The sequence below is a fragment of the Dermacentor variabilis genome, chromosome 9, assembly GCF_050947875.1.
Source record: "Dermacentor variabilis isolate Ectoservices chromosome 9, ASM5094787v1, whole genome shotgun sequence".
Taxonomy (NCBI): domain Eukaryota; kingdom Metazoa; phylum Arthropoda; class Arachnida; order Ixodida; family Ixodidae; genus Dermacentor; species Dermacentor variabilis.
The window spans coordinates 65,428,248-65,443,725 of record NC_134576.1 but is presented as its reverse complement, the minus strand read 5'-3'; the positions used below and the strand labels follow the sequence as shown (position 1 = coordinate 65,443,725).

At 42.3% G+C, this 15,478-nt stretch overlaps 1 protein-coding gene across 1 annotated transcript in view; it reads right to left on the bottom strand.

Moving 5' to 3' along the window:
• LOC142592765 (uncharacterized) overlaps window positions 1-15,478 on the bottom strand; it is a 139,984-nt gene that overhangs the window by 29,711 nt on the left and 94,795 nt on the right. Inside the window, exons 20-22 of the mRNA XM_075704428.1 lie at window positions 14,776-14,805; window positions 13,850-13,935; window positions 3,812-3,841 (exon numbers count right to left, since the gene is read on the bottom strand). The gene's annotated coding sequence lies outside the window, so the exon portion shown is untranslated. The remainder of the gene's footprint in view (window positions 1-3,811; window positions 3,842-13,849; window positions 13,936-14,775; window positions 14,806-15,478) is intronic.

Below are 15,478 nucleotides of genomic sequence, written 5' to 3'. Positions count from 1 at the left end.
GTGAGAGAAAGTGATGCCGATTACGGCTGCGGGAAATTGACATAGATTTACATTTATTATTGTTTAAGACCATTCACCAGTGATCACACCAGGCTGTAATGTTGTTCAGGCCATTTTGGAGATAAAGGCAGTCATTGCTATTAGTGATAGTTCGATAGACAACGCAATCATCAGCGAACATACGAATCTGAGAGGAAACATGCAATGGAAGATCGTTAATGTATATTAGGAATAGGAGGGGCCTAAGACTAATATGACTTGACTTTCGTGGCTTTTATTCGTACACGTCGCTACAGATAAGAGTCACTACATTACTTAGAGCAGCTGTGAAACGTGCATTACAAACTGAGTGTTTCATGGCAGTAGCGTCAGTAACATTCTTTTACAAGTTAGAAAACACACCTCTTAAGTGGCTTAAGACGCATAGTGTGGGACTGAACGGTGTGTCTCACATTTGCATGGTCAATCCTTGTTTTGAGAATGGCTGTCCTTGATATGGGCCGCGTTTCTCAGATTTTCATGCTTCAATAGTTCATGTGGCTTGATTTAGTAAGCTACTTCTGTCTTTATTGTGATGAATTGCCGAAGTAATGCTATATCTTAGCCGCAGAAGAAAACGCAACGCGCAATGTAGTATACAATGAACTACTAAAAGATTACAAGAATTATCAGACAACATTTTATCCGAGACATCGTCGGCTGAAAGGCAACCATTGTGTGCGGTGAGCAAAGGCGGGTAACTGCGGTCATGTTTCGTTTTGCTCCCTCATTCTCACGACACTAGTACCCTCCTCACCCTGAAGTCGAAAAACATGGCAGCCCTTCCTGACACTCGTCCTTAGCTAGAAAAAAAAATATCCGCCCTCATTCACCCTCACGTGGAAAAGGCTACGAGCCTCCTCTTACGTTCTGTTTTCTACAACTTCAAACAAACCTTTTGTCGACCCGCGAGCTTCGTTCACAACACTGATTCTCTAGTGCCATTTCTATGGTCAAAGCCTGCCACACGTCATTCCATTTAGACGCTTGACCATTGCTCGGCAAAACATACGGAAGTCACTCAGACTCACTCAAAAATGATATTTTTCGCTTGGTGCTCACTCGAAATCAGACCTACGCAAATTCTTCTCAGACACGCCCACTCGGACTCACTGAATCAGACTCAGAAAGGCCTTCTTGGCCCACAGATCTCCCGAACTGAGTCTATCTTTAATTGAGAATATCAATGGCAAAAATACCTTCAAGCCGGGTACTATATAGGGAACGCCGCGGGATTACAAACGCTAATAAAAACTGACAATCAGGTAAGTATCCGCATAGTATTTGAACGCGAAATAACTTTTGACCTGTCCAATTAATTGGCTAGGTCCATAATACGTGACGTCATACATTGTCGCGTGTCCTTCACAACTCCACCTAAATTGACCTTTCTCTAATATGCAGCAACCTTATCCGCTTTAACACACATTATTCCACTTTAATCAACCTTGATGCACTTTAATTCACCTTTAATAAAAACTAAATATGGAGTTTCACATGCTCAAGCCACGATCTGTGTATATGAGGCCAGCACTAGTGGTGGGACACGGGAAGTTCGGACCCAGTGGGGTTCTTTAACGTGCACTTAAATCTAAGTCTTCGCATTTCGCCTCCATCGAAATGCGGCCGCCGTAGCCGTAATGCGATCCCGCGACCTCGTGCTCGGCACCCCGACACCATAGCCACTAAGCAATCACCGCGGGTCACCCTCATTCAATTGATTTCACCTGAATTCCCTTTACTCGACCTTAAGTCGCCTCACTTTAAGGTCGCAAACCAGTTGGCTACGCCGTGACGTGTGCAATGACGCACGCAATGTTCACACGTTTGCCGCCGTATTCAGTAATGCATCTTAACTTGAAGCCCCTGCTTAACTTGGTACCAACGACGCCTACTGTGAATCCGCCTATGACGCTCATGGCGTTTCCTTTGGTGCGTTCACGACAGGCGTCATTGAAATCAAGCCAAGCCTGGGCCTCGAATTGCGATGCTTTCTGAATACGGTGCATCGGGGAAGCGTGCTCGACCCGTAACCGTGCCGCCCGGGTTCGCTTTGAACCCAGGCACAAATATACCATATTATTTTTTTCAAAGCCATTAGTTTACTCTTTTTAATGGCACCTCCATCAGAAATTTGGCGTCAATCGTAGGTTTTTCAGATATAGTTTTTCGCCTATGTCACTCCTCATAAATGGAACTCGTATTGTGAAATTCCGAAGAAATGCGAAAAGCGAAAAGGGAGGCGCGATATGTAGTACTATAATATACCACGGAACTCATACGGGGATTACGCGTACTCAAAGGAAAGTAAGAATGTATTTACAGAATATGCGCGGACGTAAGTAACAGTCCAGTCGTCTGGCAGCTCGCTCAGTGCTTCTTGACAGCCTCGTTTTTCTCGCTGCTTGGTCGCTACGTTCATGCGGGGGCGCCACGTGACAAAATTAAATGGCTTGGTTCCTGTTTTCTTGGAGGTAAATAATCTGAATGCGACGTTAAACTTCTACAAATACGAAATGGCACTTAACATGTAAACGTGTTATCTAAGCTTAATTTTCTTCAGTGCATGCCAGTCGTCGTGGCCAAGAAAAGAATGCTGCATTTATCAGCACGAAGTCACGTGTTCCGTTTATGCCACAGTGGTTGGATGCTGTCAGTGGGCAAATAATAAAATGCTTTAGGAATAATTACGACACTTCAGTTGTAATAAAATAAGCCTGCAAATATGCACTAAAATGCGGAAGCCAATAGTTTTCCAGCTACAAATATGTCCACTGACAACACGAGTTTGATTATTATTTTTTTTTCTTACAATGGATTGCTATGGATGGCGAACTAGGTTCCACATGTATGTGCTGAGTTGTGCATTCTTTTTAATAAATCCCTAGCGGTGTTATTTATGCCGAATGTTTCAGGCTGCTTGCGGTGATTTAAAACAGAGAATTTGTCGGAATTATTGAGTATATATTAGGCAGCTACGTGTTAATCTATTCAACTTTTCTTATGTGCTCATTCTTGAGAATCAGTGCAACAGCGGGGCGCTGTGTAGGTTGAGCTTAAACACATAGGCTCAATGTTTACTGCAAATAATGGCGCTCGACTATCGTTGCCATGCGCGAGCTAAAAATAAGAGAAACAAGTTTTGGTTGTACATTAATCTATATAGAACTATATTGCCGACAAGCTTTTTGCTCGTTTTGGTGTTTCCTTCAGTTCATATGTAAAAAAAAAAAACGCTATCAGTCACCGAAAATCCTCAAACGCAATCATTGCGTATTTATTTACAGCATTCCAGTGCGTTTACATCGGTTAAAAGAACGCGCGAAGCGGTGGTGATGAAGAAAAAAAATACCGGAGTGGCGTGAAAAAGTCAACGTCGGTCCTCCCGCTCTCGTTGCTGCTTTATGTAGCTACCGCTTGCAATAGGTTTAGGTACAGCTAACGTCAACAGCCATTTATGACTTGAGCCAAAAATGGGCTTCGATGCATATCTGAGCTAGAGAGACTTCCTGCCCATGCACTTCAAAACGTTTAACTTTAAACCCACTCCGCATACAATCTGTGTGAATGTTCTGTACTTCAACAATGTGAATCGTCTTTTACTCATTTATAAACACATCGTCACCGCACCGTCATTTCACAACGTCCGCCCACCCTCACCTCACCACCTGAGGATGAGGGAAGATGAGGGTGTGGGAGGCCCTCGTCAGGCTACGCATGTCTGGTGGTGAGAACAGACATGACGGGACAAGCAAACCACAATATGACTTACGGTTCGCAGGTACTCCTTGCAAGGCAGCCTCTGAAATAAAGAAAACAATATTGTGGTCATCTCGCTATACACGTCTGCTCGAGATGACATAGTGTATAAAAACAAAATAAAAATTGGGCCCAATATCTTGGGAATAGAGCAAAAGTATTTAAGGAGCATATATCTAGTCGGTGTGAAAGTTGCAACAAAACGGGGAGCCTAAAACTAGTTGAGGAAACGGAAACGATGTAATGATGTAAAGACACTGACGTCATGCATATACAACCCACATGTTGGCGCCTGTGTAAAGCAACGCTTTTGTCAAGTCTTTGACTGAAGTTTCCTATATATTATGAAATAAGGAATTCATAATTATTGATAGGCTAAATATTTGTTATCAATGTAGATAACTATATTTAAATAATTAAATATATTGAGTCTCAGAGTGAATATATTAGCTGCCGTGCAAATACAGATTCACATGCAATTAATTCCTGATGAGACATCGATTATATATGAAAATGCAAAACAAATATCTGGCAGTAACCCTGTCCCCATGACTGTCGACGTTAATGTGATTAGCAGTGAAGCAGTGAAGCAGTCAAACGGCAATGCCACCGCCGAAAGCGTCATCCATGGACCGTGTACTGCTACCGCATTCAGCGAAAGCAGGGGGAAAGTAAACATGTCCGCAATAGTGATTAATAAGAGGCCATTGGAACATTGGTGGGAAAATAGTAGGGAAACGACAAGCAACGTAGGAGTACAAAAACGAATTCCCAATAGCGGCCTAGAAAGTATGGCAATGAGAATTCCTCGTGTCTTTTTTTTCATTTCTCTTTCTTTCTTTTTTTAACATAGGTCATTAGGCAATACAATGACAAGAGCTTGATTCCATCCACTGGCCCATTCCAAACGGGATGATCATGGCGTCCATGTATGCTAATTCCTGGTCACGTGATCGAGCAAGTATAGACAATACCAGAACAGCAGTTTGGGCTGGTTGGTGCTCCACCCTGGTGTTAACAGCGGAAAACGTAGACGGGGACCCGAGACGAGCAGACGACACCACGAAGCGCTCATGGTGTCGTATTCTCGTCTCCTGTTCCCGTCTACGTTTTGCGCTGTCAACACCAGGTTGGACAACACTGCTTCACTGCGTTCAGTGAACCAAGTGGAACGCCATCTAAAATAAATGAAGTCACCTGTGCAACAAAGGATTTCTTATGGTCCTGCCGATTTCAAATCATTCATACATATTGCGAACGCCTGCACAACGAAGAAATTAAAGCGGCTAGGATGGCGGATTTGTTGTTTAACAACTCGCTCGCCTCACCTCACCTGTGGGACACACACAGAAGTGTGACATTTGAATTGTGAATTTTCCCTGGGCACACAGAAACACTTACACAAACGCAACATACACACAAACACACAAACATGCGCAAATACAGAGAGGCAGATCTGTCAGGGCTAGGTGGCCACTGGATGATATTGTACCTTTAGTACCAGTAGGATGGCAAAATTTATCCGAAATTATGATTAAAGGTAAAACGATTTAATGCGGAGAAAAAGATTTATTAAAAAATTAGTACAAGTTGGCTTTGTCTCCAAGTCAAGCCTCTATTCTTGCTCTGCTGATAAGACTGGTGCTTTTCAAAGATAAGTTTATGAATTTGATTAAGTACACGCCTGAAAAATAATCTTCTTGTGAATCTCGCTCCCCGTGATTTACTTAGCCTTCCATGGTAAATATAATTTTCACAAATCATTGGCGCCTGAAGGAGCTCTTCTATTTAGCTGTGGATGCGAATGGTATGTTGTTTGCCGGCAAGAACTATTGCAACATACTTATGGGAATGCTCATGGGATCAGTCAGTGTTAATGCTGCGTGGTGCTCAGGTCTGGATGAAATGAAAAAAAGGCAGTGTGGTTTTTGTGCCAAAACCACCACATAGCTTTAGTAGTGGGGTGGAGTGAAGGGGGGGGGGGCGGGGAATATTTTAACTCCCTGGGATTCCTTAACATACGCTCAGTGCAAGGAACACGGGTGTTATTGCAGTTCGTCCCAGTCGAAATGCAGCCTCTGCGGCCGGGAATTAACCTCGCGGCCTCGGACTGAGCAACACACCATCAAATTTAGATGCAATTTCGTCCACATGCCGATAGGGCATGTGGATTAAATTTACACGAACTTTTTGAAAAATACCAGGGCTTATCCGAGTCTACTTCGGGCAGAAACTTTCTCCTATTATTTTTGAAGGTATATTCTGCCGTCCCACTGGAAAGCAGGTACGCGCTTGCTTAGGATAAGTCAGGTAACGCTCAAAACTATTTTAGTTAGCGGCCTATATTCCTTGCAAGTACCGCATGAAAAATTATTGAATATGTCATACATTTCAAGCAGATCCTTTAGTCGAAGTGTTAATTTCTCAAGTGCCAACACTGCATGAGGAATAAATTTTCCACCCGACGCGGTGGTCCCGTTGCTCTGGCAATGGGCTGCGGAATTCGAGATAGCGTGTTCGGTTTGGGCCGCGGCAGCTATTATTCCACGGGGGCGAAATATAAAAAAGCCACCAGGCGCCCTATATGGTAAAACTATTCCAATACGTTTTTATTCCAATCTCCTAATCTCCTGACGTCAAATTTGCGTAACCACCGACGCAAGGATCGGGCGGTTACCCGCAGGGTTGTCAGAACAGACCTATAAAACGCTCTCCTCGTTCATAGGAGGTTTCTTTTGTTTGCTTGAAAAACGAACAACATTGCCTGCAGTGAGTGGCTTGTCTTATCTGATTGGCTAACAAGAGGTGAGGAGCACGCTCAAGATGAGAGTGATTCGATGGCGCCGAGCCATTGCACTGAAAATCGATAACCGGATCAAGAGGGTGGTGCCGGCGTCTCCGATTCGTCCGTTTTCCTTTACTTTGCTTGCGGTGGCTCGTCGAGAATCGCGGCGGCATGCAACGGAAGGTTAAGAATGACACTGAAACGCATCCTCATCAAAGAAGAGTTGGCAGAACGAGGTCGTAAACGTGCCGAAAGTGCTCGAAAACTTTACGCGGCCACGCAAAAAAATTTGTTATACGCAATTAAACCCATGCTCTCCGGCAGGCGTGAGTCGCCAGTGCCTGAGCGATCGGCGGCAGCTCTTATTCCTTTCGGAACGCGGCAGCCTGCGGCTATTCCGAAGAAAATTCAGTTTTTTTCGGCATAATAATGCATCTTTATATCGTACACGTCACTTTGACGCGGTGAGTTCTTGCGGTTTTGCGACGTCGCGTGACAGGTAGGTGAAGTGGGTGCAGCCCGAAAACTTTGGCCAAATAGCCGAAGGCGAATGGCGAGAAGGGCTGGAATAAGAAGTAACTTTTTCTTTTGTGCGATCAAATCATGCATAATCAGTGTGTACACGTCATGCCAGATGGGGAGCTATCACGACATTCGTGACGTCGCGTGACAAACAGGACAAGTGGTGGTGGTCCAAAAAAGTTTTTCACCAATCATGGAGGGCTGATTGCAGAATTGGAATCGAAAATTTGGAATAGTTTTACGTTATAGCGCCCCTGGGTACTCAAATTCAGTTCCGCAGTAAAGAACCGAAATTGGTCAAAATTAATCGGGAGTCTCCCAATGTGTGCGAGCCCCAGCAGCTGTGCTTCGCTAATGATATTTTGCGAGCTGTTGATGACGAGTCATTTGGTGCGGTCAACGTACTTTTTATTGCTTATAAACAGATACAACCTATCCTACTTTATGTCAAACGTTGTGAAAAGCAGGGATCCCGGGGAGCAATATAGAAAGAAAAAAAGTACTTTGAAAGCGCTGTAGGAGGTAAACACTCATTTCCAGCAAAAAAAAAAAAAAAAACGTTTAGTGACTCTAAACATGAGAGTGAAAGTTTCCTGTTTTATATAAAATATGGCAGATTGAACTTTACACATCAGGAGTGAATATTTATTCAAAATTAAATAGGTCTTTGCCCTTATATGCTGAACGCTATGCGTGGGACGAAATTTTAAAACGAAAAGTGCTACACAAAATGCACGAGTGTGCGAGCATACATCCAAAATACAGGTTCACGAAAATGACCGAGTGGAAAACTATACGCCAACAAAGTCAAGTGGACTGGTCCACTAAGCTAATCGAGTAGGGGACGATAAATAGCGCAATGAGCTTAATATGCGATGTTCCTACCTGCAGTTTATTGGGCGAATATTTCTGTGTAGAGAGAGAGACACACAACTTTACTGGTTCCTTATGAAATGAAACGCGTTAAGCGTCTGATCGGGTAGCTCCCACTTCACGGGCTGCATATGCTTCCAGGGCCACCTGGTCCCTGTGGATATGTCGGAGCTGGTCTTGGAGGGCGAGGCTGGATAGCATGACCTTTATTGCTCTTCAAGGGGAGTACGGTAGTGCGATTAAAGACGGGGCAAAAGAAGACACATAGGGACACACACAGCGCTAACTTTCAACAATGTTTATTATCGAAAACCAGGTCGTACTTATACACTCAGCCAACATGAGTCACAGACACGTGAACAGATTAACAATCAGAGCGATACATTTTGAGATATGTTAAGTCATGTGCAAAAATTTCAGTTCTTTTCCAGAGAGAGCCAATGATGGTTTGCTGATACATAAATCCCCTAGGGCATCAATCTGCTCGTCTTCTAATATAAGTCTAGTGAGTTCGCACTTATTTCTACCCGTAATGATTGTTGATTCGAAGAGAGGGGAGCACTTATGTTGCTTACAATGAAGAGAGAGAAACCCATCTGATACAGACACAACAGGCCACACACAAAAGGCCACACACACAACAGGCCATGCGGCTACATGAAGCAGGTTATCCCAATCATGTACTGACATCAGTTGCAGAGGGATTACTTAGGCAAGTGCAGCAATCAGTAACTGCTAAACGAGCGGAAGGAAAATAGTAACTGAGAGAAAAAAAGACCAACAGCGATACCTTATATCCACCGGTTGTCGCACAACCTAAAGAAAATCGCCCGCCGAGGTAACACTGATGTGGTTTTTTCAGCACCCTACAAACTAATCAGCCTGTGCAGGAAAATAAGACCAGAAAAGAAAGAAAGTGCCCCTAGCTGCCAACTTAAGCACAGGAAGAAGTTTAGGGAATGTAAGACTTCAATTATGTATCGTATACCCTTATCCTGTGGGAAGTATTACGTCGGATAGTCGGGCAGATGAATTAATGATAGACTGCGCGAACACTAAAATAAAGTCGACAAACTTGTATCAGATAGGTTTCTCTCCCTTCATTGTAAGTAAGCAACATAAGTGCTCCCCTCTCTTCGAATCAGCAATCATTACCGGTAGAAATAAGTGCGAACTCACTAGACTTATAATAGAAGCCGACCAGATTGATGACCTAGGGATTCATGTATCAGAAAACCATCATTGGCTCTCTTTGAAAAAGAACTGAAATTTTTGCGCATGACTTAACATATCTCAAAATGTGTCGCTCTGATTGTTAATCTGTTCACGTGGCTGTGACTTATGTTGGCAGAGTGTATAAGTACGACCTGGTTTTCGATAATAAACATTGTTGGTAGTTAGCGCTATGTGTGTCCCTATGTGTCTTCTTTTGTCCCGTCTTTTAATCGCGCTACCGTGCTCCCCTTGAAGATGCATTACCAACAAGCCCATATTGCAACACTCGTGAACTTCATCGCTCGTAAAGGGTGGGTATAGTAGGGGTGTTTGTTATTGGTATAGGTGGGGGGTGGTCTTTTGAAAAATTGCACTCTCCTATGACGTGCCGAAGGTTGCCTAGTGCATTGGAGTCAGGACATGTATTTTTCTAGGTATATTTTGTTCTGGAGGCACGGGTGGGGAAATGATCGTGCTTGTGTAGAAGCTTCTCCGGTGCTTCTACACCCGTATAAGCTTCTTTAGGTGTGTACATGCACCTAAAGAAGCAAAGTCTTCTTTAAGAAGAAATAATCAAAAAGAAATTGTCATTGCCCAGCTACTTATATCCTCTCTTGGGAAATGTCTCGAGGTATATTTCTATACCGAGTCGTAAGTTAAAATTAATAGGTTCAATACTTTCCAGGAAGCTAGCTCTCTAAAACTATGAGTCTTCAATTATACAATCCGGGCTTCAAAGAGTTCAGTAGGACAACAGTACACTGTCGTAGCACGTGATGCCTTCCTCGTGACAGCTTATGCGCGCAACGTAAATCTTGTGCGTAAATGAATTTCACGAGAATAAAAAAATGCATGTTGTTTACAACAATTGTAGTCTGAGTGTGAATATTGAGAGCGGCACTCATTACTTGCAGGGATAAACGAAACATATATTCAAGTAATGGCCAAAGAAGTCACTATGTAACGTCATAATATGTTGCTGTTTACCTGATATTGCAATTTACGAATATAGCCGGTTTGTTCGCAAGTCGTGACCCATCGGGATGAATTTCGAGAACAGTATGGAGCTACGCGTCTTCAAACTATCCGTAAAATCAATCAATCAATCAATCAATCAATCAATCAATCAATCAATCAATCAATCAATCAATCAATCAATCAATCAATCAATCAATTTTATTTTCTTTTGATTGGGTGGGGGTACCAGGAATAAAATCCACAAAGGTTTGACGAAAGCTTCCAGCTCAATTTTAAATGGTGGCGTATGGCAGTGCAGGAAAGAAAAATTATTTTGGCATATATGAGTTTACTCAAAATACAGAAGATATATACGCTATGCATTATAGAGGCAATGCATGAAAATTATAAATGAAATAGAGAATGCAGATATTGAAGATGACCGTGGTAAATTAAGCAGGAGAAGAAGGCCAGTAGAAATTTCTTCACAACAGATGCTGCATCTTTGATTTTCTTAACAGAAAATACCGTAATGCACAGCCTGAACAACTGATCCTGCATGAGCAAAGCATACAACAGCTAGAACAAAAAAATGTGAGAAATATTGTGATAACTGAATCGTGTAGTATCAAGTGATGATGAGTAATAGCAACATACAGCAGATACAATAATGACGACGATTTAGTGTAATCGTATCAATTAGACAAATTATTTTGGAGAATACTCAATAGTTTTATTCAGGAGGTAGCTGATGCAAACAGAACGCTTTTGACAATGGATACAGCCTCTTAATAAGACAAATACTTTATTTCTCCATGTAGTTTAACAAAGTAGGCACCGTGTAACATAGCGAATGCGTGCCGTAACTACCTCTGGGTGTAGCAATGGCTGTTTATGTCTTGTATGTTTAACAATGTTTTCTTGGAGGCCAACTAGAGAAACGGTAATGCCACCATATTTTACGTTTGATCTATATGGCAGTGCAAGACTGTAGTCCTGGCTGTAGACTGTAGCCCTTTGGCTGACGAAAGGCTGAAGATATGCGATAGTCGCTATCTAGAGAAGAGGCCGTTTTCGGAGCGGGTTTAATTTCGTCAGGTTTTGACACTGGTTTCGGACTACACAAGCCTGCGATATTGAAGATGCGAATATCCTAATAAAATATATCATAAGCTTGTAAGCTTTATTTTAGAAGGTAAAGAGTAATGACAGGGAAAATAATGCCTATAGCAGAATAAATTTTAGACTGGTGGTGCTTTACATGTTCTTTCCAGCTTAGTTGACTTGAGAAAATCAAACAGTTTTTCCGGGTTCACTAACTCTGTAGTTTCATATTGAAATGCGCCTTTATTTGCCAAAGACATTTATTTCCCTTTTTGGTCTGTACAGTACCGCTTTACTTTTTTTGGAGTTTACTTCGTAGCAATTTAGTTCTGCTCATGTTTCTGGTTTTACAAGTGTTTGGTCGATTCTTATTTCTAGGTTTAGTTCACGTCTGTCAGCATCGAGCAGCTTATGGTCAGCATGTGCTATTACATGTGGTTAAATTATGGCTTGTGCAGTATCCTTAACATACATATTGAACAATAGTTATCCTAGGATGCATCCTTGGGGTAAACCGGCTTTTATTATTTGCATAGAAAAGTCCCGAATCATGTGTCAACGTAGTGCGTGATCCGTGACAGTCAGGAATTTATTGAATAATGAGTGACGCAGCAGACGCCATAGTTGTGTAATTTATAAAGAAGAATGGAGTGATTAAGAAGATTAAATGCTTTTTAAATATCAATGCTGACACCTATGGCAGTTTCTTTCTGGATGAAGGCTTGAATCATGAATTGTATTTGTTTATAAGTACTCTCTCGGTCAGTAGGTGTTTTTTAAAACCTGATTGAAGGTCGCGAAGAAGCTAATTTTTGTTCAGAAATGATAGGATTCGTCAACGCAGTACGGCGTAATTACCTGAATAGATTTCTTCTGTGATTTTTGTAAGTTCTAAGACAAGTATTCGTCACAAACATAAATATCCTGAGATGGTCCCTAATGCTAGTGCAACAAATATCGGCTGTTAATAAATGCTCGTTAATATTAGTTGGGAACACATCAAGCAATGACGATCCTTCTTTTGATGAAGAAGCAACGTAAAGAAACATATAAGAAGCACCAATGAAGCCCATTTTGAGGAACAAGCAACATCGCTAGTTTTTATTGGCTGTAGAATGAATGCCGAGGGCCTCGTAGTTGTCTTGCAATTACTTCAGGTATCTATAGTCAAGCGCATTATTTCTTTGGTTGCATTTGACTTCGAGTAATAGGGCGGCTTCAGCCTGTTTTTCTTATTCTCATGTCTACTGACTGTTTTTGGTCTCATTCCATATCTACCTGCGGTCACTGATGTAGAGCTTATTTTACACCATAGAGACTCTCTCTTGCGTTTTTAGGTTTTCTTCCGTGCTATGCCAAAGTTTTTTTTTGTATGCCTTAGCCTTTGACTGAAGTCCTCACCTATGAAAAAAATCTGTGTCCATAAGTTTGCAGCCATTCTTTAGTATAGCTGCTTTCTACCTTTTGATGCACAAAAATAAGGCACCTACATATACACACACTGAGCCCTATGTGTTGTGCACGTGCCAGTCTACTCATTTTCCGGTTTGTGTTGTGTAGAATATCGTGCCACCAATTGGCGCGGTATGATCATTGCATCATTCCGTGGTTTTTACTAAGAGTCGTGTTGCCCATTCTCGTCACGTCTTCGTGTGGACCGGATAGTCACCCCCACAACTGTGCAGGAGTGGTGCTGGCGTTGGCCGCAGATGTCGTGCCGTGTGCTTAAGTAGAATTGTCAAGCAATTAAGGGAGAGCTACACGGGGCCTTTCTGCACATTTTCAACCAACAGTCACGTCAAGTTAAGCATGCGTTGTCCACTCTTTCTACAATATGCAGGCCCACTTCATAAACCGGAGGTAGACGTCTTCAATGGAAATGAAACCCTGCGACGCCCGCGTTTGAGAGCGCCGTAGCTACTAATTCCACACGGTTCCTTTGACCTCAAGTTTTATGATATTCCAGTTTTTCGAGAAATCGGGTGTCTTCCGTGGTTAACCAATTCTTGTAGCGGAAACATTAAGGTGCAATAAAAGATTAAATACAGCGGATTTCCCAGTCATAGCGTTCGATCGGTGATGTCTTCTGTAATCCTGACAGGGAAATTATGTATGTGTGAATTATGTATGTATAATTTTTTCTGTAAAGTATGTCCGAAAGCACTACATTCTCATACCTATTGGGAGCAGCGGTAATGCCTTCGGTCTAGGAAAGCCATAGCGAGCCTCATTCTGCTGTGTTTCCATATAGAATATCTCAAAAGAGTGATCCAACAAGTGCGACGATTGCCTTTTCAAAAAGAATGACTGCGTGTGGCTGTAAAAGTTTGATAAAATATGCTGACGCTCTTCCCTACCAGCGGCCACGTTTCGAAAAGAGCGCACACGTTGGACGAAACTGTTGCACTGAACAGCCAGCTCGATGTGACGTGAAAGTTATTAGGAAGAATAGCTCGGAAACATTCACCTCCGCTGCCTTCATAAAATAAAATTAAACAAATGAGCGAAAGCGTAATTTACCAACTCCAGCTTTCCTCGCAGGTTAATGCTACGGACCCTTATTTTTGCAGTGGCAGAGCCACGCCATGCACATACCTGCAGTTTATGTGGTGAACGGTCTCTCTCGATGTGGAAGCTTCATGGAGCTCGACGTGGCAGAGCACACAGTTGTATCAGAAATACTGCCGTAAATAAACGGAGAGAAAAAACGCGTAAGAAATTTTGATACTATCGTTTCATTTGCCACCTAAACGTGGAGTCGCGGGAGAATGTGTGGAGACCAATTCTGCCCGTAAGTGGTGGCGCCGATATAATTGTGTATGGGCCTTGCAGGGCACTTAACCAATTACAGTTTGCGGAGTTGCACTGGAAAAAAGTACTTAGTTCTTCGCTGACACCATGGTCTTTTCCGCGCGACTGTACATAAGGTTGTTAAGAGTCAGAATTTATTCAGATGGAATTTCGCATCAAAACGTTGAAGACGAGAATTTGTGTTCCTAAACGGCGCTAAAAAAACAATGGTGATGCTATTTTTGACGACGTTGGCTCGGGAAGAGCAAGTAAACAAGTACTATTCGAAAAAATAAAATTGTCGTCCGTGATTAAATTGAAGTTGTGTTAACTTTGATTCTGCCGTAATAAATACGTCGTATAAGTACGCGCTTACTTATGCTTTAACAAAGGCGCTTCGAATCAAGTTTAAGGCGAAGATGACAAACAGGAGGCTTGCGCCGATTAGGCGCTCTAAAACAGCAGTACAAGATAGATACGCAAAGACTGTGCGCATGCGCCATGATGATATGAGCATCTCTCGCTTTACCTCTCGTTCGTCATGGATAACCTGGGCTCCTTAACTTCACGTCACGGTTACACTGAATTACACCGAAGCCTCCCACAAATTCTTGCTCCACATGTACCAGTTAAATGGAAGATTAGAGCCGGCTTTACATAGTGTGCTGCAGGGTGTGCATGTCTGGTGGAGAGACCAGACGTGACCGGAGAAGCAAGCTAGTACAACTCACGGTTCGCAGCTACTCCTTGCAAGGCAGCCTCTGAAAACAGAAAAGAAAAGATATTGTGGACATCTCGATATACATGTCTGCACGAAAAGGCATAGTGTATAACAAAAATAGGGCCCAGTATGTTGTGAATAGCAAAAACTTTCTGTAGTATATATCTAGTCGCACTGAAACCTGTAATATAACGGGGAGCCTTCAAAAAGTTGAGGAGACGCAAACAACAGAGCGTCGCAAGGACACTGACATAATGCAGATCCAACGCACATTTTGGCGCCTGTGCAAAGCAAAACTTTTTTGAAGTGTTTGACTTGCGCTTCCTATACATAGATAAAGAAATAAATGAATATACTACAATTTGTTAAATTTGTGTTATAAATATAAAAAATAATGTTGAAATAATTATGGATATTGACTCTGAGTGTAAATATATTTACAGACGCCTCAGTCAATGTGGCTAAAACTCGCAGTCGTCCTGATTGGACCGAACTAACAGCTTCTCATACATTGCACAGTAGTAGTAAATTCCCCTCTGCGCAAGATATAGCAGACTACAATTGGATACAGTAGCGTAAGATACAGTACACAGGTGCAAATACAGATCGACATGCAAATAATTTCTAATCATATGTCGACTTTATATACAAAGAGAAAGGTAAGACAGAAACCGTCTTACGATGACTGTCGAGGTTTATATATTCTTGCAGTG